This window comes from Pan troglodytes, chromosome 5 (genome assembly GCF_028858775.2).
Source record: "Pan troglodytes isolate AG18354 chromosome 5, NHGRI_mPanTro3-v2.0_pri, whole genome shotgun sequence".
Classification (NCBI taxonomy): Eukaryota; Metazoa; Chordata; class Mammalia; order Primates; family Hominidae; genus Pan; species Pan troglodytes.
Window position 1 is genome coordinate 25089863 of NC_072403.2, and position 22254 is coordinate 25112116.

At 38.3% G+C, this 22254-nt stretch overlaps 1 long non-coding RNA gene across 1 annotated transcript in view; it reads right to left on the bottom strand.

Moving 5' to 3' along the window:
• Positions 1–22049, bottom strand: part of LOC104006740 (uncharacterized) — a 90961-nt gene extending 68912 nt beyond the window's left edge. Inside the window, exons 1-2 of the long non-coding RNA XR_001718295.3 lie at positions 21865–22049; positions 16410–16569 (exon numbers count right to left, since the gene is read on the bottom strand). This is a non-coding gene — a long non-coding RNA (uncharacterized LOC104006740). The remainder of the gene's footprint in view (positions 1–16409; positions 16570–21864) is intronic.
• Between the last annotated feature and the right edge of the window lie 205 nt (positions 22050–22254).

A 22254-nucleotide genomic window follows, 5' to 3' on the forward strand; every position in this document is an offset into this window, starting at 1 on the left:
AGGGGCATTTTCACTTATACTTCTGTCAAAGTAGGTTGAGTTTAGTCATGTGGAGACTGGTGGGTAGGACTAGCTAAGGACCACATTGAGACAGATAAAAGGCTAAACTGGGGAGAATGAGTCACTTTGTCCAGAGCCACAGAGCTTAGAGTGAATAGGTCCATTTATTTGTTTACTGTGAGTAGATTCATTCATTTGTTAATTTGACAAATGTTTATTGAATTCCCCCCATAGGCCAGGACTGGGAATATAACGGTGACTAAGCATTCTGTTCTCTCTGTCCTTGTAGACACTTGAAAGACTAAGGGAAGATAAGTAAGTAAATGAGTGTTTGCAATAAAGCATGATGCAGGTTATGATGGTGCTGGGAGAGCTCAGATCAGGGCTACACAACCCATGGGCTCAGAGAGGGACTCACAGAAGAAATGTCATGTCAACTAAGATCTGAATCATGAGGTGGGGTCAAGTCTATACTGAATCTTAGATTCCAGCCTGAGAAATGTGAACAGAATAGGATATTTTGCATGCATAGAAATTTGAAGAAAAAAATGGCCTACTCCAATCTGGTTTTTTTAAGCAGTTGAATCTTGCTACCACACAGGATGAATGCAAAAGAGGAATTAAGAATAGGAGAGAACACTTAGCATATTTCAGGTGAAAGATAGTAATGTTCTGTGCAACTTTGGCTAGAAAAAATTAGAGAAAGTGATATATTATATTTGAGAGGTATTGGAATGGTAGACCTGAGAGAATGTGTCAACTGATTTTATTTTGGATTATTTTGTATGAGGAAAAAAAAAGGGATGCACAGATTGTGAGGCTAGGTAAGTTGTTTCATGTGCAAAGAGGAAACTCAAAGGAAGAGGCATGCCTGGGATAGATGGGACACTGGTGGGGGCTGCTGAGAGAAGAGAGGTGTGAGACCTGCTTCGGATGCACGCATTGAATTTGAGATGTCAGAAGGAAATATCCTGAAATCCTGATAGAGAATTTTAGACAGATAGAGTGTTAGGGTTTGGGAGAGAATGCTAGAACTGGAAATATAGATTTGGGAGTCTTGTATTACCTGAAAGTATTTATTGAATCCATGAAATCAATGAGATTGTCAAATGACAAATTGTATTGAGAGAAACGGAAGCAGGAAGCCAGTAGTGAGACCCAGGGACAGTGGCAACATTCAGAGGGGCTGAGAAAGAAGGCAGAAATGACAGAGGAGGAGTAGGAAAGAGGGAAGGAGGAAAGTGCCAGAAAATCATCAGAGCAAAGTTTCAGGAAAAGAAGGAAGTGGCCCATGGTGTCAGATGTGATAGCAGTTTCATGATACTAGAGCCTTGCTTAAAAAGAAATGCTACTGTTACATGTATATTGCCTTGGGGAAGGCAATGTGTGAGAAGAACAGATAGAATTGATAATCCTATATTTAATATTTCTCCCAAAGTCAGTTTCCTGTATACTGGAATCCCTAAGAGTTTAAACCAAGTGCTGTGAGCGTATTTTCACTACAGCCAAGACTTTAAAAACCAAACCATTTGAAAATGGTCATTCGGGTGCAAGGATTTTGCAGTTCTGCCTTAGTGTCTATATAAAACAGCTCACTTTAATGCCAACCTAAACTAGAAAGGCAACAAATACTTAACAGCAAAATGTCCTTGATGTTTAAAAATGCTTGTGACAGCATAACATGAAACTAAAAGAAAGGTATTAAAAAATACTAGGCAAAGGCAAACAGAGACTAACTTTTTGAGCACATATTCATCTCAAACAGATAAGAGGAACTGCCTATCTGGTGATGGGAGTCTCTCTTTTGAAAATTTTTATATTAAAATCTGGGAGCAGTTGACATATGTTAATGTCCAAGTGCATCCAGACTTGTCATTTCCTATCTCAGGCAGGTGCACGTCTCATGTCAGTTCTCTTCTTAGGTAGAATGGTTTTACATCCTACTTCGTGCTGTCCTGGTGTAATTATCAATAGTGCCTCTTTCCACTTTCAAATACGTCCCTGAGAAGATGTTAAATGATATGTTTGCTCTGCTTCCAGATCTCCCATACAGTCAGCAAAAATAAGAGTTAAATTTAGGGGCTCTGGCACCAGATGCATTAGAATTTGAATCTAGAAGCTATCATTTTCTGACTTAGTTTTTGGCAATGTTTGTTCTTGAGCAAGTTTTAACTTCTCTGGGCCTCAGCTTTCTCAGATGATAAAGAATAATTACAGAACTAATTGAATAGAGTTATTGTGACGAAGTCACAATGTCCATAAAGGGTTGAGCACATTGCCTTGAACATACACAAGCACCCAATAAATGTTATCAGTTATCATTATCACTGTTGGTATTGTCACACCCCATCTAGAACCCTTCCACAGACTAGGGTTAATTTTGAGCTAAGATGTTTTGCAGCTAATGAACTTCTCACATTCCAAAAGAGTGCCCTTTTCCCAGTGTCAGACTTCCCTGCAGATGTCGTTTCCCTGGTATTAGTGCAGTAAGGGGTGCCCATAATAATCTTTCACCCAAGTGGGTTTAGACCAACATCAAGCTCACTATGGGCTATACAGTAATCAGCAATCACTCCTGGGCCCAATCTGAAGACAGAGATAGAAGTAACAAATTATAAACATACTAAAACCATATAACCAGTATTCTGAGTTCATACCACATAAATTCATAAAGCATTTTGTTATCCTCACATGTATTATTACATGTATAACAATGTGAGCCTTGAAAGAAAAGTATTTTTTTCTTTTAGTTCTAAAATTCAATTTTGTCAACTGAAAAATGAGTCTTAATTCTCCACCTTCTACCACTTCAGTGAACCAATGTAGATGCAAACAGTCAAAACAGAACCAAATTATTTTATGGATTTTTGCACTGCTTCAGAAGTCAGAAAATATGCAAAATCCTCGTTTGCCTTATGTAATTTCCACTATCATTTTGGACCACAAGTCTGGGTCTCATAAATTGTATGGCATAAGTAATGCAATAATACAGTCACTACTTTGCCTTTTTATGTCTTTTTCTGCAGATGGCCTTATTACCAGATTCTCTTTGGTTGATGAAAAAGTTACATCATTAGAGTCATGCTTAATGAAAATATGCATTGCTTCAGTATCACCAGTTGCCTGCATCTGGTCTGATTTTCAGAACTGTAGGATTGCATAGATTCTCTGCAGATCATTGTGTTCAAGGTGTTTAAGTCTGTATATATTTGTGCTTTTATTTTATTTTACTTTTTTGAGACAGAGTCTCGCTCTGTCACCAGGCTGGAGGGCAGTGGCACAATCTCAGTTCACTGCAACCTCCACCTCCCAGGTTCAAGCGATTCTCCTGCCTCAGCCTGCCAAGCAGCTGGGACACAGGCGCACGCCACCACGCCTGGCTAATTTTTGTATTTTTAGTAGAGACAGGGTTTCACCATGCTGGCCAGGATGGTCTCAATCTCTTGACCTCGTGATCCGCCCACCTTGGCCTCCCAAAGTGCTGGGATTACAGACATAAGCCACTGTGCCCAGCCAATGCTTTTAATTTCTATTGTATCTCGTCTTCATGGATGACATTGATGTTTGTGGGTATTCGTGATTGCCTATTAGAACAGCAAAGGCAACAAGTGAACTTCGATATGTTCTGTTCCTAGGAGTACTAACTCTGTTCCTGATTGGTTTCAGCTGAGTGGGGGCAATGGGCAAAACCCGTGGGGTTCCGGTTATAATAATGGGAGGCTTGCAGGTCCTCCAGCAGCCACAGGCTTCTGCTGGCTTTCCAAGGAGTCTCAGCTGCTGCACTCTGTCCTTCCCTCTCCATGTGTAAGAGGTTTCTGGACCAGAAGCAGATCACAGAAAGAAGCAAAAATCTCTTAAATTTCAGATTCTAGACATATTTGCTAAACAATATATGATTCCCTGTTCAAACGACTACAGCAACTTACTGCTTTGAATGATGCATCTTACCTTCTGATTGCCTGAGACTTGTCTGCCTCAAATGAAAAGTACATGATTTCTCCCAAAATATTCATAAGCAGGGCAGAGAAGTAATTAGGAACCTATTATTTTGCCAGCAGGGACCAGAGTATGAATTTTCAGCTTGCTGCTGACTACTTAGATAACTTCAGGTATCCAATGTATCTGAACTTCGTCCTTAAAATTTAAATTATAATAGTAGCCACTATATAAAACTAATGACGATTACATGAGATAATACAAGCAATGTCTGATACTCAGTGTTCAATAAATGCTGGCCATTACTATCTATTAGCCCTTCATTTCTCTGGAGCATTTTGGTTCTTGCAGCAGTACGGTTCCCACCTAGACTGAAACCCTAGATCGTGGTATATGGTTCTTCCTCATCACATCCGTCAGACTTGGTTGAGAATACAGTACAGTACAGAACCTCTTCAGACAGCTACTGCCTCTGCCTTCAGAAATGTCGCTGCTCTGAAGATAGTGCTTAGGGAAGGAGCTAATGACAAGTTACTGAGCTGGAAATAAAGGGGTAAAAAGAATGCCTTTATGGGCGCATGAGTTTTCAAAACCTCTCAGCATATCTATGGGACTTTATTTGGAACCAGTGCCATCTGTTTACCGATGTCTCTGACAGAAATGTGTCCATGAATTTGGACCCTTCTTTTTTTTCCCCCTCAGCTGTGCAGTGTAGCCAGATGTTCTTGTGTTTCAGAAGCAACCACATCCATCAAGCTCTTCGCGGACCTGGATCGTTCATGCTTATGTAACTTCATTTCTCCAGCAGTGAGACTAGTGTGCTTGTTTACCCACTTTTTTTTTCCTTATTTTTTTCTCACATTGCTTTAAATTAAATTAAAAGCCAGCACTGTCACTAATTAACCAAGAGTGGCACATTTGTAAACCTGGATTTGCCTGGTTGCCAGTAGAGAAAAATCCCTCTGCACTCTGCCAAAACCGTGTTTACCAGGCACCATTGGTGTCTTGGCAATGCTGCTTGAGTTTTGTCAGAACATAATGTAGCTGTGTAAAAGATGTCCTTCGGAGATGTTAGCTGACTTGCCTTGTTCCCAGACTTAAATATGCTGTGAACTAATTAACACCAGCGTGAGAGTAAACACTCAAATATCGTTACCTTGCGAATAACAGCACACAAATTTCTGTGCATGGGTTTCTGTCTCCTAAAAAAAGAATGATGATGGTTGTTATCACAGGAAGAGAAAATATTGGGAAAGTAAAGCACTGGCATCTGCTAACCGGCATTCTCTTGTCCCAGTTTCTAGCAATCTTAAATCTCTGAGGTAGAGCCATATTATTCGAAATGTGTGTCATAAGTATTGCAGACTTGGACACAGAAGAGGGAACTGTGACTTTGGGGGCAAATGGGCCATTCAGAAGGTTTGAGAAGGTAACCTGAATTCATGCTAGAAAGAAGAATTTTTTGCCTTCTCTCTCTCCCTTCTGACAACAGAACAGCTTCACTGACAACAGGGCCACTTGAATTCAGGGACTTTTGACTGAAGATGACCTTATTGCTTGGGAAGAGCCTGAGGTTGACACCTTCTGGGCTGTGGAATAAATAAATATGCTTACTTCCTCTGATCCTTGATCTGAAATAACTCTGACAGTGGGAATTGGAGATTCCAAGTGCCCAAAAGAAGTGAGCTTGAAAAGCAGAACAGAGACAAGTTTTATTGAAAAATGCTTATTTTTACACATTACAATGAAAGTATTCACTTTTTTCTTAAAAACTTCATTTTTGTCTAGAAACACAGAATAAAAAGTCACCTTTATATATATACTCTATAACAATGCTGCCCGTAGAACTTTCTGTGAAAATGGAAATGTAATCTGTGCTGATGTGGCCACTGAGCCCTTGAAGTGAGCTAGTACGACTGAGAGTTAGATATTTACTGTAATCTTAGTTAATTTAAATGTGAATGGTCACTTGTGGCTGTGGCCACTGTACTGGGTGGCATACCTGCTCTACAACGTATGAACTATGGCCTTGTTTTTATTTTTGCAAACCTTTTTAATGTTTGGCATAATAGAAGATGGCTGATTCTCATATCTGTTTCTGCATTCTACCTGTTATAATCGTTTTTGCTGAAGTTTGTGAAGAAAATATGACCATACCCAGATATATACTTGGAAAGGGAGATATAAACTCAAGAATTAAGATTTGATGGTTCCTTTCGGCCAGAACCGCCATCTTCCAGTAATTCGCCAAAATGACGAACACAAAGGGAAAGAGGAGAGGCACGTGATACATGTTCTCTAGACCTTTTAGAAAACACGGAGTTGTTCCTTTGGCCACATATATGCGAATCTATAAGAAAGGTGACATTGTAGGCATCAAGGGAATGCATACTGTTGGAAAAGGAATGCCCGCAAGTGTTACCATGGCAAAACTGGAAGAGCCTACAATGTTCCCCAGCATGCTCTAACATTGTTGTTAAGGGCAAGATTCTCGCCAAGAGAATTAACGTGCGTATTGAGCACATTAAGCACTCTAAGAGCTGAGATGGCTTCCTGAAACGCGTGAAGGAAAATGATAAGATAAAGAAAGACGCCGAAGAGAAAGGTACCTGGGTTCAATTGAAGCGCCAGCCTGCTCCACCCAGAGAAGCACACTGTGTGAGAACCAATGGGAAGGAGCCTGAGCTGCTGGAACCTCTTCCCTATGAATTCATGGCCTCGTACGTGTTAAAAAAATAAAAGACCTCTGGACTGTAAAAATGTTTCCCTTCACTGAGTAGAAGTGTGGTGTCCTCTCCCCCAAAGCAATATTTAAAGCAAATTTTAATTGTGCCGTAATTCATATGTAATGTCTTTACTATTCAAATTTAATGTATTTCTTGCTGAAAGACGTGACGTAGCTTATTGTGCAACAAATTACTCAATTGGTTAGAAAATGGCCAGGTATTATGTATGAAATATTTGTACTGGTTTGAAGATAGTACCTCTAAATCATCAAGGAAGAAATAAAATAATTTACAAAATTTTTAAAAAAAGATTTGATAAAATTTACAGTGTTTACTGCCTTATGAAAGACTCTGTTGAGACAGAACCTTACTCTGTTTCCCAGGCTGGAGTGCAGTGACATAATCATGGATCACTGAAGCTTCTACTTCCTGGGCTCAAACAATCTTCCCACCTCAGCCTCTTGAGTAGCTGGGACTGCAGGCATGCACCACCATGTGCTGCTAATTTTTAGAAATTTTTTGTAGAAACGGGATCTCATTATATTGCCCAGGCTAGTCTCAAACTACTGGGCTCAAATGATTCTCCCACTTCAGCCTCCCAAAGTGCTGGGATTACAGGTGTGAGCCACTGCACAAGGCCAAAAGATGTTTTTAAATTAAATTAGCTTTACAAAATATCTTTTAGTGCCACTACCTTCATTCACACAGGCACCAGCAGTTTTACCAACCACTGCATTTGTACTAATAGTACAAATGCCAATGTCGTAAGTAAAAACAAGTAACACCAAAGTATTATCTTATAAATAGTTTAGACTTCTCAGGTCCTTTAAAAGAGTATCAGGAACCCCTAGAATTCTGCAGAGCCCACTCTTAGAAGTGCTCTAGAATCTTCTAGTCTTCCCCATCCTGCACTCCCCTCCTCCCCACCCAATCAAACACACATACCACCCTTTTATCTAACAGAACAGCTTAGCTCTATTCTTGGAGACCTCGGAGCCAACCAATAACAAGGATCTCGATTTTTTCCCCCAAGCAATTAAGTTATATTTCCCAACAAACATAATTCCCACCTTAAAAGGAATTCTGGTGCCATTTGTAAGAATTATTATACTCCTTGTTTACCCTCTCCCATACAAACATCTGTAAATTTTTATTTCATCCCCAAGCTAGTACTTTCAACCTGTCTGCTGGAAAAATCCACCAGGATATGTACCTGTAAATAATTATCTGTTTCTTTGTTTCCTTTTTGACCTATTTCTGCTGTAACACCGTGAGTTTCTTGAAAGAAAATGGAGTTTATTTTATAAATATTAACTGGATGGATAGATGCATGATGTACCAGCTGTGTCTATGGACCCCTCTCCCACACTGACCTGCTTCTCTTCTTGTTTCAGTTGTCTTAATGGTCCTCCCCTTCCACTCATTCATTAAGAGTACTCACTTGAGCTAAGCATCATCTTTGAGCATTTCCTCTTCTTCTGTATAATATATGTGAAAATCATGAGACATAGCTAGTCCTTGGAGAGAAAGAAAATGCATGACTACATGCCATTTGGGTAGGTTGTTACCAGGCTATTGTGAGTAAAATATCTGTCAAATTGGTATTTTTAATTGAAAAAAAGAGTTATGGTTTCTTTTAGCTTTCTGGTTTTCAATGTAAGACTTGGGTGAAATGAGCTCTACTCATATCACCTGGCAATGGCAATGTGCATACTATATTTTAGGAAATTGTCAAAAACTTTAAAAGGATTCTCACAGCTCAGCTCTATTTAAAATTCAAGAGGGAAAACAATTTTTTTTAAAGTCAAGAGGGCTTCAGATGTCCTCCAAGCCCTGGTCTTCCTCACGCTAAAGCTTCCAGAGCCAAACATTGGAGACCCCATTTTTAGCAGAGAACCCACAGCCTCACATTATGTGGGGGCTCAAGGTACCATATTTTAGCCACTAAATTTATTTCTGGACTCTTGTTAGTGACTACATGAATTCTTTAGGGCCCCATGGCAAGGCGGTCTCCAGGGATTTTAACACATTCTGAATTTGGGTTGCAAAGGAGTCTGGAGACTGTTGCTTTCAGCTGGAGCCCAGAAGAACTGACAATGAAAACTGCAATAAAAGCTCCTGGTGACCTCCTGAGGCAATACTGCTACTTTTGAAAATAAACGTATTTACCTAACAATCACTTAGAAGGAAATTTTAAGATATATGATTAAAGCGTATTAAGCTACAGATATAAAAATCTAATCTTCAAAAGGAAGCACGGTATTGTGGGGTAAGAATTGGATCACAAATAAGAGATCTCTTTTATAGCCCTGGTTTCACCCCCAACTAGTTATATGAACTTGGACAAGTAATTGAACTTCTTTGGGTTTCAGCTTCTAGTCTATATATAACATGTGACCTGAACCATAACTTTCTATTTATCTTTGAATTCTCTGGCTTTCTCAATCCATATAATCCTTTGCTTTCCTATTCTGATAAACCAGCCACACACTTGTAGCTTTGCCTTTTGTGACATGAATTCCTAATAATTAAACTGAATTTCATTTTGCTTAGAAACTATTTACTACCATACCAATTATAAAATGCAAATGTGATTATTAGTGTATAAATGATTTGCCTTCCATGTGTACTGAGGCAGGTGTAGTATTAGAAGCCCGGGGTCAAAAGCTCTTCATTTTTCACTAAATGGAATAACTTGTTTTGTCTAACACCTTGGTAAGATCTAGAATCAGCATCACCTTATTTACAAAAAATATAGATGAAAGTTACTTCTAAGCTCTCTGATTTTTCAATCGCAGCCATTTTTAGCAAATATAGATTCATAAATGTGTTATAAATGAATTTTTGGTGCCACAAAAGAAATAGTACTCGAACATAAATTCAATTTTCTCAGCAAGGCAATTTTACTTCCATAGAAGGGTGTGAATCACAGATGGAGCAATGGTGAGAGCACACCTGAACAAGGGAGGGGAAAAGGTTTTTATTCCTGATGCAGGTAACCCCTACTGCTGTGTCGTTCCCCTATTGGCTAGGGTTGGACTACACAGTCTAAGCTAATTCTGATTGGCTATTTGAAAGAAAGCAGGGGTACTAGCCAGAGTGCCAGGGTGAGTAGTTTGGCTGGAAGGGCAGTTACAGAACAGGTGACTCAGGATGATTCAGGTCAGAGCAGGTGACCAGAGGTGACTCAGGATGGAGCAGGTGACCAGGAGTGACTCAAGACAGAGCAGGTGACCAGAGGAACAGATGTGAACTACTGATTAGAACTGGTGGAAAAGGTTGTTTACTGAAACTAGGGGCGAGGAGAACAAGGAAGTTAAATTTTAAAATGGAGAACAACGAACAGGGGAGCTGAACATACTGATACATTAGTTCTTTGGAGAGGATCTCAGAACTCATTGTACTTAACAATTTACGGGCTAAAACCTTTGAAGAGGAATTTATTATATCCTACAAATGCAAGGTCATATACGTGATTAAAATTTTGCATGGCAGATACAAGATGTCACAGTGTGCATTATTTTCTAACTTCTTTATTTTATTGAACGGGACATGATGAATGCCCAGTTATCTTGGTGATGGTATTCATGCCGAGGTTTCCAGTGTCCATGTCCGTGTGTATATCACTAAGTACGAGCACTGGAAAAAGTTGCTTTCTAATAACTTTCCAACATTGCTAGGTTGGTTACAGGGAAGCATTAGCCACAACTGTAGCATAGGATCTTTTCTATATTTCATTGAGAAAGATACACCCCATTTCTTCACCTAAACAGAATATGGTTTGAGCCTCAGTACAACCTTTCATGTGATCAAGCACTGGTGATAACGGGGAGGAGAGGAGTGCTTATTAGTCTTAGACCAAACAGTGATTTACCCTGGAGCAAGTCAGCATGCAGGATTTGTTCAATAAGAACGTGCACGGATTTAAAAAAAAAAGTGCTATGATTCCAAACATGGGGCTAATTCAGAGACAGTGAACTTTTGTCTAGGAAGCAGGCCAATCAAAAGAATCAGCTGTTGTCTCTTAAGAGGTGATGAAAACTGCTGTGTGTATAAGCATGGTTCAGTTGGTTATATGAATTTCTATTGAGGCTGCTTATTACATTTTTAAAATGCAATTTTAGCCACAAAAATTCTTAGAAATTAAATTTTATTTCCTTCTGAACAGACCTTCTGTGAAATGTCTTTTACTAAATATCAGTTTTTTGTCCTTGTCAGACAACTCCAGTTTATTCCTTGCTAAATTGGAGGAGTATGATTCCAGATTCACCTATGGTGAGCTATTTGTTGATCACAGTAAATTTAACATGGCCTTGTTAATATCTACTCTCATCTTCAGGTAATTGAAGTCTCCTAAAGGTACACATTAAACTACAGTGGTGCAAACATCCTTAAATAAAATGGCCAGTGGCAACCTATTTATTCACCCTTTATCACCTTCTCAAAGAATCCCTGTTACAACAAGATGTCATCATCCTAATCTCTCAGGACTAGTTTAAGGATGGCTGCTTACCCTCTCATCTCTCACTCCCGTTAGTTTTATATTTTCTTACCTAGAAATTTCAAGCTACATTAAAAAATGCCCCAAGTTATTTTATTTCCATGCCTTTGGGGAAATTGCTTCTCCATGCCTTTGGGGAAATTGCTTCGAGGTGGCTCTGTCTTTATATTTTGATAACCAAATATAAAATCAGAGCAACAAGAGAAACCAGAATGGAATAGAGGAGCAATTAAATTAATATTGTAGGTGATGTATCTGAATGAACTGAAGTTGGCATAGTATTTAAATTTACTAAGGAAGGTATCATTTGGAAAATTAAGGACAAGAATTTTAATCTGGCAATGTCCCCTCAAAGTCTTACTTAAAACATATACTTCAGCTTTCCTGTACGAAGCTACCTGTCTTTTCTCTCTCTCTCTCTCTCTCATCAGCCCTCATGAGATCCTGCTTTAATTTATGTGAGTAGCTTGCAAGACTGAACTAAGAAAGGGCTGTTTCTAATATAGTAAAGCAAAATAACATCACATTCACTTGAAACAATGTTTTTGAAATTCAAGTTCAAAACAGGTAGTTCAGACTTCACAAATACTTTGGCTTCACACTTGCTTTCCTTCTCTACTATGTCTTCAGTGACATTGTGCAAAAGGGCAAAGGGCAATTCCATTTCCATAGGTTACATTGACTTTGCAGAGCTGAAGAATCAAAAAAAAAAAAAAAAAAAAAAAAGAATGAAAAGAAAAGGAAAAAAAAAAAACACCAAGAAGGCTTGGTTTGGGCCTAGGAACTAAATAAGCACAAGATAAAAATCACAGTGGAAGTGAGTGTCATTGAAATAAAGTGACTTGTTTTTATCGCAAGGCTATTTTCAGTTAAGTCCACTCTAATTCTTATCTTTATTCAACCTACAAGTTATAGATAATGCATGACTATATTAAAATTCTCTTCTTGGCCTGAATCTCCTATCTCCAGTGGACAAGCTGGGTCCTTGACAACTTGATTGTATGTGTGTTGATTTTTAAAAGACAACATGAAATCTTTAAAGTTGGAATTTCCTGATTATTTTAGACCAGGTTCTACATACTGCACTGATATTACAGAGCAATTTTAGAGCAATAGTAATTGCATTAAATGACTTCACATGATTAGTAGAAGCAGCAGGAATAGGTGATCTGTATTGTTTTTGAGAAAGCTCTTAATGAAATATAATATGCATGTAGAAAAGTGTAAAAATCTTAAGTGCTCAGTTTGATGTATTTGAACAAAGCAAACACACCCCTTTAACTATCAGACTAAGGAATGGAACATTAGCACCCAAGAAGCCCCATGCCCTGCCCAGTCACAATTCCCCAAAAAGTAATCACTTTCATGACTTCTAACAACATGGTTTAGTTTAGCCAGTATTCGAAATTTACATATATCGAATTATATAGTGTGTACTCTTCTATGTCTGGTTTCTTTCACTCAGTAGTGTGTGCAGCAATTATTCATGTCATTCATGTGATAGCAGTTCTCATTGCTGTGTAGTATCTTATTGTAGGTATCAACAATATATTAAATATCTATTAATATTTGTGCTCTTACAAATAGTATTTTGGGAACACATGCATATGCATTTCTGTTGAGCACAAACATTTAGGTAATAAACTATGCATACTATATATATTAATGGAGACTGCCAAACTTTTTCAAACAGCTGTACCAATTTTCACACCCATTAGAAGTGGGTGAGGCTTCTAGTTTCCCTACATGCTTACAATCTGTTGATATTGTCAGTCTTTGTTATTGTAGCCAATTTGGTTGTATCGTAGGAGTTTTATATTTTAGTCAGAATTTCCTTGACAACTAATGAAGGTAGATGTTTTTCATATTCTTATTGGCCATTTGGATGTGCTTCTTAGAGAAGTGCTTGTTGAAATCCTTACCTTATTTTTCTACTGATATATCCTTTTGTTACTGATAGGTAGGAGTTTGTTATGTATCCCCAGTATAAGTCTTGTGTGTGTGTGTGTGTGTGTGTGTGTGTGTGTGTGTGTGTGTGTGTATTCATTGCTAATGTCTTCTCCCTCTCTGTAGCTTGCCTTACCACTCTCCTAATGGTGTGTTTTAATGAAACTGTTTTAATCTTAATCAAACTTTTATTTATAATTAGTGCTTTTCAGTCCTGTTTTAAAAATCATTCTCTCCCCAAGTTTCATGAAAATACTCTCTTTTCTTCTAGAGGTCCTAGAGTTTTGCCTTTTACATTTAGATCTATGAGCCACCTTAAATTATGATTTAAACTAATTCTTCCTCTATAAATATACATCTCAACCGACATCATTTATTGAAAATAAAATATTTTCCTTCACTGCATTACAGTTACACTTGGTTATGCCCCAGGAGACTATATATTTGTGAATCCATTTCTGGATTCTCTATTCTGTTCTATTGGTCTGTCATTGAACCAACATCTCACTGTCTTAATTATGAAACTTCAGAACAAATCTTGATATCTGACGGTGTTAGTCCTCCAACTTTGTATTTCCACAAGGTAGCCTGTCATTTGAATGTATATGTTAAAACACGCCTGACAATCTTCACACCCCCAACCCACCATTGCAACAACCCAACAATAGCAACAACAGCAGCAAAACCTATTGGCATCTTGATAGGAATTGTAGTAACCATATATGTTAGTTTGGAAATACTAGAAAAACTTGAAAAAATTGTGTCTCATGAATTTGGAGTGGACGCTAGTTAACTCACTACACTGTTATTAATCATTCTACATGTGTTACTGTACACACCCTTTCTATGATTGGTTACAGGCAACTTAGCAACCCCTAGTATGTTAATCTTTTTTTTTTTTTCTTTTTTTTTGAGACGGAGTCTTGCTCTGTCACCCAGGCTGGAGTGCAGTGGCGCCATCTTGGCTCACTGCAAGCTCCACCTCCCAGGTTCACGCCATTCTCCTGCCTCAGCCTCCTGAGTAGCAGGGACTACAGGCACCTGCCACCACGCCCGGCTAAATTTTGTATTTTTAGTAGAGACGGGATTTCACCGTGTTAGCCAGGATGGTCTCAATCTCCTGACCTCGTGATCTGCCCGCCTCGGCCTTCCAAAGGGCTGGGATTACAGGCGTGAGCCACCGTGCCTGGCCATTAATCTTGAATGTGATTACTGCATATACCAGATCCTGCCACCCTACCCATCTGACTGTAGGTTTTACAGAACTGCAAATGAAGAAACCCTCATTTTGACACCATTAAGATATAAAATGGCCCTCTCTGGGGAGCAGGTTGTCATCAGCAGCTGAAATCAGTAAGACGCTATGGCCAGAACTGGGACATAGTTCATAAAACGTACACTTTACAATTCAAAATTGTAATTCAATTCAATTCAAAAATTCAATTCAAAAATATGAGAATATTTTTAGAATTTAATTAAAAAATAAAATATTGAGTCTTCAGTCTATAAACATGGAATATGCTTCTATTTACAAGTTTTTAAGTGTGTCTGAATACTGTGTTTTTCAGTGCAGAGGTCTTGCATGTCTTTCCTAAGTATTTGATAACTTTTGAGCTATTGTACATAGTACATATTATTTTTAAATTTCTATTTTCTACATGTTTGTTTTATTTATTTTTCCTGGATCTTATCACTGGTCTGCTATAAACTACACCAAGCTGAAAGCAGAAATGGAGACCTACTTAGATTATAAGTAACTATTATGTTAACAGAATTATCTTTGCATATATGAAAAAAGAATGTTGCTCTGCAGAAACACTAGTTATATTTGATCTGTAGTGATCCTAAAGGTAGTTATGAGAAAGAAAATTAGAAAGTGAGTTTTTGATTTTGTTTTTTGCTCAGTTCTGAGTATCTCTTTTACTGTGAGACTATGTAAGTGCATTCTCAGCAAAAATCACAGTAAAGGGTTAAGTGGACTAAATCGGATTTATACTGCCTATGAAGGTGCAATAAATGGGCACATAACTACCCCAGCATGCAAAACTCTTCAGTGTAAATGAGCCAAACCGCTAGTTATTTGTCAACTGCTCTATCATTATCCTGTGCGCATCCACCCCTAATAGGGGCTGTCAGGTTCATATATGGCTTGTATGTTGTGAGTTGTTGTGTCTCTCCTGATAAGTTCCTGTCAGCTGTGGATCTATCTGGTTAGGAGATCAGAGCAAGGAAGAAACAGTGCAGTGATTGACAGTGATCAGAATGGGGTGATGGAATGTGGGACGTGGAGAGAAATGGAGGGAAGATAACATAGAAGCATAAAGAATAAAAAATTGTACACTGTATGGTTGAATTCATACATCTTGTAGCCTGATTGGTAAGCCTCACATTTAAAAAATAAAAATCCTATTACTATTTTCTTCCTAGCAAATGCACATGGAAAATCAATATAACACAACCAGTAAAATAAGTCTCAGCCCAGGAAACAACCCTTCTTTAAGTCCACAAAAAATACATTCAATATGTAAACACAATTTCACATACTTTTATATATTTCTAATAATAAAAGCAAATATGTGAGTTGTATAATTCTCATCTGATGGGGAAACAGAGAATCAAGGAATTTAATGACCAATACCTTGATAAACAGCTAAATTCAGTACTTTTAAATCTTGTTTTAGAATTCTATAAAACCATACTCATATGTTAATTTTATTCCTTCTAGAAATACCTCTTGGCATCCTAAAATATAAATGTAGTGATTCTTACAGTATTTCTAAAGTGCATCAAATTTCTACTCTTTTTTTTACATTTTATGCATTTGTCACTTTGACTATTTCATCAATATTTTCATTAGGTCCAGCATTGTGATTTTTGCTTTATCTCAGGTAGAATTATCAGGAACAAAGAAGCAGCAACCTAACAGTATGGAGGGCATAATGTGGCTCTTTTTTGACAATTAATCATAATTGGTGGTAGAAGCAATGTGGTTAGTTCAATCCAAAGCAACTTCTAAAATGTCAAAAAGAAAATATCAAAACAGAATCAAAGTGAACAAAAGCACAGCCATAATCGACAGCCATGCCCTGGATTCCTGAAGCGTTGAAAACCTAACTGAAAAGTTAAAAGCCTGTTCACACCAACCCTACATTTTGTTTTTCCTCCCGCATTGTTTTCATTTCTTTAGTTTTGGGTTTTTTTTCTTTTTTCTAAAATTGAAGTAACCAATATTTTCTGGCCCACCAGCCATAGAAAAGCTAGGATGGGGAGCAATATAACAAAAGGAGAAAAAAACATACCAAGTGATGAGTCTGGAGATGTGATTTTTCAGTTCCTGCTTATATCTTATAGTTGTGTGACCTCGATCACCTCTCAGGACCAGCCACTTGCTCAGAAAGTGTTTGGGCTTGATGTCACCTAGTGTCCTCATTAGCTCAAAAGTTACTCTGGTCTCTTAACCTAGTGGGGAGAGGAGAGATAGAAGCATGATGAATTAAAAGAGCTTCCAATGGATTGCCACATTTGGACTTATTTTCCCATTCCCAAAGGCTGAAATGAGGTTTAAAGGCTACATGTAGACTGATTTGGGAACAAAAAGATTTTAAATGTTTGTATTAAACTGTTTGAAGTATTATGAGGGATATTGAAATGTCCGTAACACAGTCCGTGTCACAGAGGAGATTTTTCTTTCAATGGAGAAGACATTCTATACAAATACATAATAATGTTGGAAAAAAATCTGAATAAGCCTAAATGGAGTGCTAAAATTACAAAAGTATAAGCATTAGATGCTATAGAAATTCAGAGATACGCAAGACACATCTGGAGGAGCACTGAAGATGATCTTGAAGGAGGGGCTTGGGGAGTGGACAGATTTGGATAAGCAGATGTATATAAGGAGGTGCCCATTTTTGATGAGAACAACATAATCAACTGAATACATAGAAATGCAAGAGGAGATATCTTCCAGGAATAGTGAGAAGAAAGTCATCTTGGATCAGAGGACTGTTGGGAGGTAGGATTGGAGGAGGCAGGGAGTATCCATATTTTATAGATGATGTTCAGGTTGAAGAAGCTAGACTTTGATATTTCACGAGGAGCTAGCAAAGGGAAGGGATTGCAGAGGGAAATTTAATCTTTTAGAAAGATAAAACAAAGGCCAACTGGAAGAATTGATTAAATGAGAGAAGACACTAGCAGCAAGGAGTCAAGCTGGATATCTAGGCAACTGCCAGGTATAGATGAAAATCTAAAGCATTAGCAATGCAAAAAATCACCAGGCATGGTGGCTCACGTCTGTAATCCCAGTACTTTGGGAGGCCAAGGCAGGAGGATCTCTTGAGTCCAGGAGTTCGAGACTGGTCTGACCAACATGGTGAAACCCTGTCTCTACCAAAAAATACAAAAATTAGCCAGGTGTGATGGCAAGCGCCTATAGTCCCAGTTACTCAGGAGGCTGAGGTATGAGAATCATTTGAACCTGGGAAGCGGAGGTTGCAGTGAGCCCAGATAATGTCACTGCAGTCCAGCCTGGGCAACAGTGAGGCCCTGTCAAAAAAAAAAAAAAGGGAAAAATCCAATATTTTCCAGTATTGGAGGAACTTCCTCAATAATTCTCCTTTCTACTTTTCCTTCCTGATCTGAATAAGCCTCTAGACAAAATTGTATTTTCACTCATCAAGCCTAAGAAGGCATCCTAGTCCCTAGTGGTGGTCTTTGGTTAGATGATATAGAATTGATTTTGTAGTTTGCTTCATGGAGGCCACTGGGAACATTGTTCATTGGGATGACCTTTTGTGTTCACACGATTATGGAGACATGACCGAATCCCCATCCTTAGTTCAAAAAGAAAACAAATCTTCTTCATTATTTTGCTGGCTCTCCTCCCTTCTTGATCTCAGCCAACTTTTTTCCAGGGTCTCCTATCTGCTCTCCTCCCATGACGATATTCTTGGATATTTTGTTCCCTTGGAGCCAAAGATACACTCTTTATGTGGTGAAAAAGAGTATGTCTCATCAAAGTCACTCTGGACTAGCTGTCTATAGCCCAGTGATAATAATTCCACTATCTAAAGGAAAAATGTAATTTTACCACAAACACTCCCATGATGATTCAGTCCTAACTCTTGCCAGAGAGAAGGCTACGCCATTTTTTTTTTCTATCCCCAGCACACAGGCTGCTGTGAAGAAGCATCTGCTGTCTAATTCTTTTCTATATTAGGATAAAATGCTTTTTGGCTTGCTGATTTCAGGCCCTTAGGAAAAGAGAAAACAAAGTTTCTCATAAAGTCTTCATTGCACAACCAGTTGGTCTGTGTTCTGGGAACCCCAGGCATGGACTTGAGGACCGAGCCACAGGAGCCATAGCTCAGAGATAATCGGGTCAGGAGCTGGATGTGATGTGCTTGCTCTGGGGGTACAGATGGTATCTATTTAGCTAGAATTCTTCCACTGTGGCTGCCTTAATGCCCAGATCATTTTAACTGGCTTCTTATCACATCTGGGAGGGCCAGCATACTTTTCCTAAAGACTAACCAGATAGAGTTTAGTTTTCTACAGCTCCAACAGAATGAGGCATAGGAATAAAAATCCGCATTCACAGATGAGTATGTCCTTGAGAATGTATCTGGAGAGCACCTGAGGAAAAAGCATTAGAGTGCTATTTTCTTACCAGTTCCTTCCGAGCCTCCTCCCTGCAGGGCTGCTTTTGATGAAGACAAGGGCACACTGTTCCCATGAAGACTCCTGAGCCAGGTCAGGGGCAGGAGCCAAGGGAGGTGGGGCTACTGAAGGAAGCATCACCTGTTGAAGGCTGTTGGCCTATCTCATGAGAAGGCTAGATGGGAAAGTCTAGGACACACACTTTGTATTTTGCTCTCTCCTCTCAAACTCCAGCTTTCTGTGTGCCAGTGAGCTGGCTCACACTGCAAGTACTGGCCATCTGCACAGCATCCCTGGGCACATTCAGAAGTGAACTGGGAGGCCCAAGCTATCCACTGGAAACAATCACATCCACAGGGCTGTGTGCTGTGTTTGTGTTTGTAATATAATAATAATCATTATTGCTGTTATTGTTATGATTTTCCAAACTGGCTCATTTTTATGTATTTCCTATTACCCTCACCCTCATGGATATAGGGAGATAGTTATTGAACATGCCTTAAACTAGGACATCTTATATGTCTTACTATTTGCAATTATTATTTCAGGACCATAAAGAATGCAGCCTCCTTTTCTGTCCAGCAAGATATATTTCAAAGCCAAAGAGAGCCATAACACAATTAAAAGGACTAATTGTTTTAAAAAGTCAAGGTGATGAAGGAGGAAGAGTATTTACTAAGTGATAAACATTTGCTTCTTCACAAAGCCCAGATTTTATGCCTCTAGACATAACATGCCTGTGTTCAGAGTTTTAACAATGCAGCTCTCAAAAGACTTCCCTTTGGTTGTAGGCAATTCACAGATTTTTAGCTTCTTACTCTCTGATTAGGGTTGATGTGCCAGGGAACAATTTTTATTAGGTTTCAACGCATCTGCGGTGCTTAAATAAGAGACTGAAACAGGCACTTGTTCCATGCTGTAGGGTGATAAGTTGCATTAATTTTTATTTTAGGCTGTCTCCAAACATGGCTTTTATAGACTAATAAAAAAGCAATTTTTATAAGTTCACAAAAAACAATGAACACAGTCGAGCATAAATATCTTACAACCAAGGCCAGAGGAAAATAATGAACTAAAAAATCTGCTGAAAGAGGCACAAAAAGCACAATTCCTAGATGCTGCATTCTCGAGGTAAACTCTCACCTACAAGAAAAAGTGTGTAAATGCAAATGTTCACTAGTGTTTCTACCCTGTTCTTACCCTGCTGTATTCTGGAACTCTATTTCCCTACTCTTCACTAATTTATACCCATCATACTCTTTAAGACCAACCTCAAATACTCAGCTTTTTTGGAGTTAATATTACCCATTAATGCCAGTCTTCTTTGGCGTTCCTGTAACACTTACTTTTTAATATTTTGCTTTATATCAATCCTTATGGTGTTGGCTTTTCAAAACTTAACTAGATTGTAAGCTTTTTCATAAATATGGAATTTGTTTTCTTTCTGTAAAAAGAATTCTGCAATAGCATCTAAGACCAATGGTTGATATTTGTTAACTATTTATTGGTACTATAATTTATGTGATGCAAAGGCTATAACCCCGTTAAGTTAACCTCCCAATTCTCCCCTACCATAATAATCCTACGATTCTGGTCTAGGAATCTCATAAAATAAAAAGAATATAAATTCAAGGATTCTATCTTTTCTTTCAATGGATCTTATTAATAATACAGGCCCAGAGCAATTAAAAATATCTTGGATTTAAAGAAAATGTAACCTGTCCACAATTGTTGACCTCAAATTCTAATACTTGCAAGTGTTTTAGCAAAATTCATATGGAACACTAATGCCAGAGCATGAACCAGGGCAGCCTTAATTTGTTTAGGACTCTACCTGATTTGTTTTTAACCTCTGAGTCTAGATTCACAGTTGCATTTTTCTATTTTGCTTGCAATGACTGCAGAAAATCATTACTTAGTTGAAAAATTCACATTTCCATATGGTTGTTCAGAATATTCTTGGAAAAATTAAATAGGAAATGTTTCAGTAAAATTACTCTATTGCCATATCTCCGGAAGGATATTTTATATGGGCAGAATCTATCAGGCAATAAAAAATTTAAAGTGTATTTTGAATAGCTACCTTACCAAAGCTATAACTGAAGGTTTTAAAATAGTGGTAGTACTACATTACTATACAATTTAAAATGCATATATGAAATATATTATCTCAATTAATATTTAATGTATATACCAAAATAATTTTCTCAAAAGCTAAAGAAAAAATTGTCACTTACTCAAACCTTTTGTTTACTTACTGCCAAATGTCTGAATATTTGAAAACTTCCAGATGACTGACAGCAGTTTTGACTTTTGATTCTGCCAGTCTTAGATCACATGATTACCCTTTCGGTTTATAATATAAATCATTGCTTTTACTACTTCTATAAATTTCATGTTCCAGCCACACTATTAGCCTGACATAAAATTGTCTATTGCTTTGATGCTCCATGCAAAAAAGGCAAATAAACAAAATATCCAGGAACCTTAATATACAACCTGTTACCTTAGATAAAGCATCTTGACTTTCTTAGGCCTGTAAGTCAGTTAAGCCTTCGTAGCGCTCAGTGTTAAGGTGCTCATTGTTTTGTTCGCTTATTAGAAAACTAAAAGCAGTACCTAAAATTGAGTTGGGAATATAATATGGATAGGAAAAAACATAGTGTTTTTTCTACTCACACACCCACTTAACACTTCTGTAACCAGGTGCCTGTGGAGTGTTTCCCACACACCAAGCAATGGACACCAGCTGGGTGTCTTCCATTTTAATTCAATACTGTCACAGCTACCTGGAGATTGCATCAGATCCCACAGGTTGAGGGCTCAGTCCCAAAAAACTGCCCAAACTTAAGATGCCAGTTGTATGCCCCAGTTTGTGACCTATGCTTCTGACCAACTGGCTATAAATTGGAGTCTCCATGGTCCCCTCCTTTGAGTTCAATTAATTTGCTGTGGTGTCTCATAGAACTCAGAGAAACTTTATGTTTACCAGTTTATTAATAAAGGATATAATAAAGAACACAGATGAACAGCCAGATGAAGAGATACATAGGGCAAGGTCTGGAAGAGCTTTGAGTGTAGGATTTTCCATACCTGCTGAGTTGGCGTGCGAGCGCCTTCTGGCATGCAAATGTTTTCACTAACCGAGAAGTTCTTTGAAATTAGTCATTTTGGGATTTTATGGAGGAATAATTACATAGATATGATTGATTAAGTCACTGGCATTGGTGAGCAACTCAACCTTCAGCCCCTCTCCTCTCCTCAGAGGTCCAGGGATTGGGGGACGGGAGCTGAAGGTTCCAATCTTCTAATCACATTGTTGGTTTCCTGGCAGCCAGAAAACAAAAGGTACTCCTCTCACCCAGGAAATTCCAAGGAATGTAGGAGCTCTGTGCCAGATGCTCCTATCACTCAGAAAATTACAAAGGTCTTAGGAGTTCTGTGTCAGGAACCTGGGTCAAAGACCTAATATTAGAACAAAAA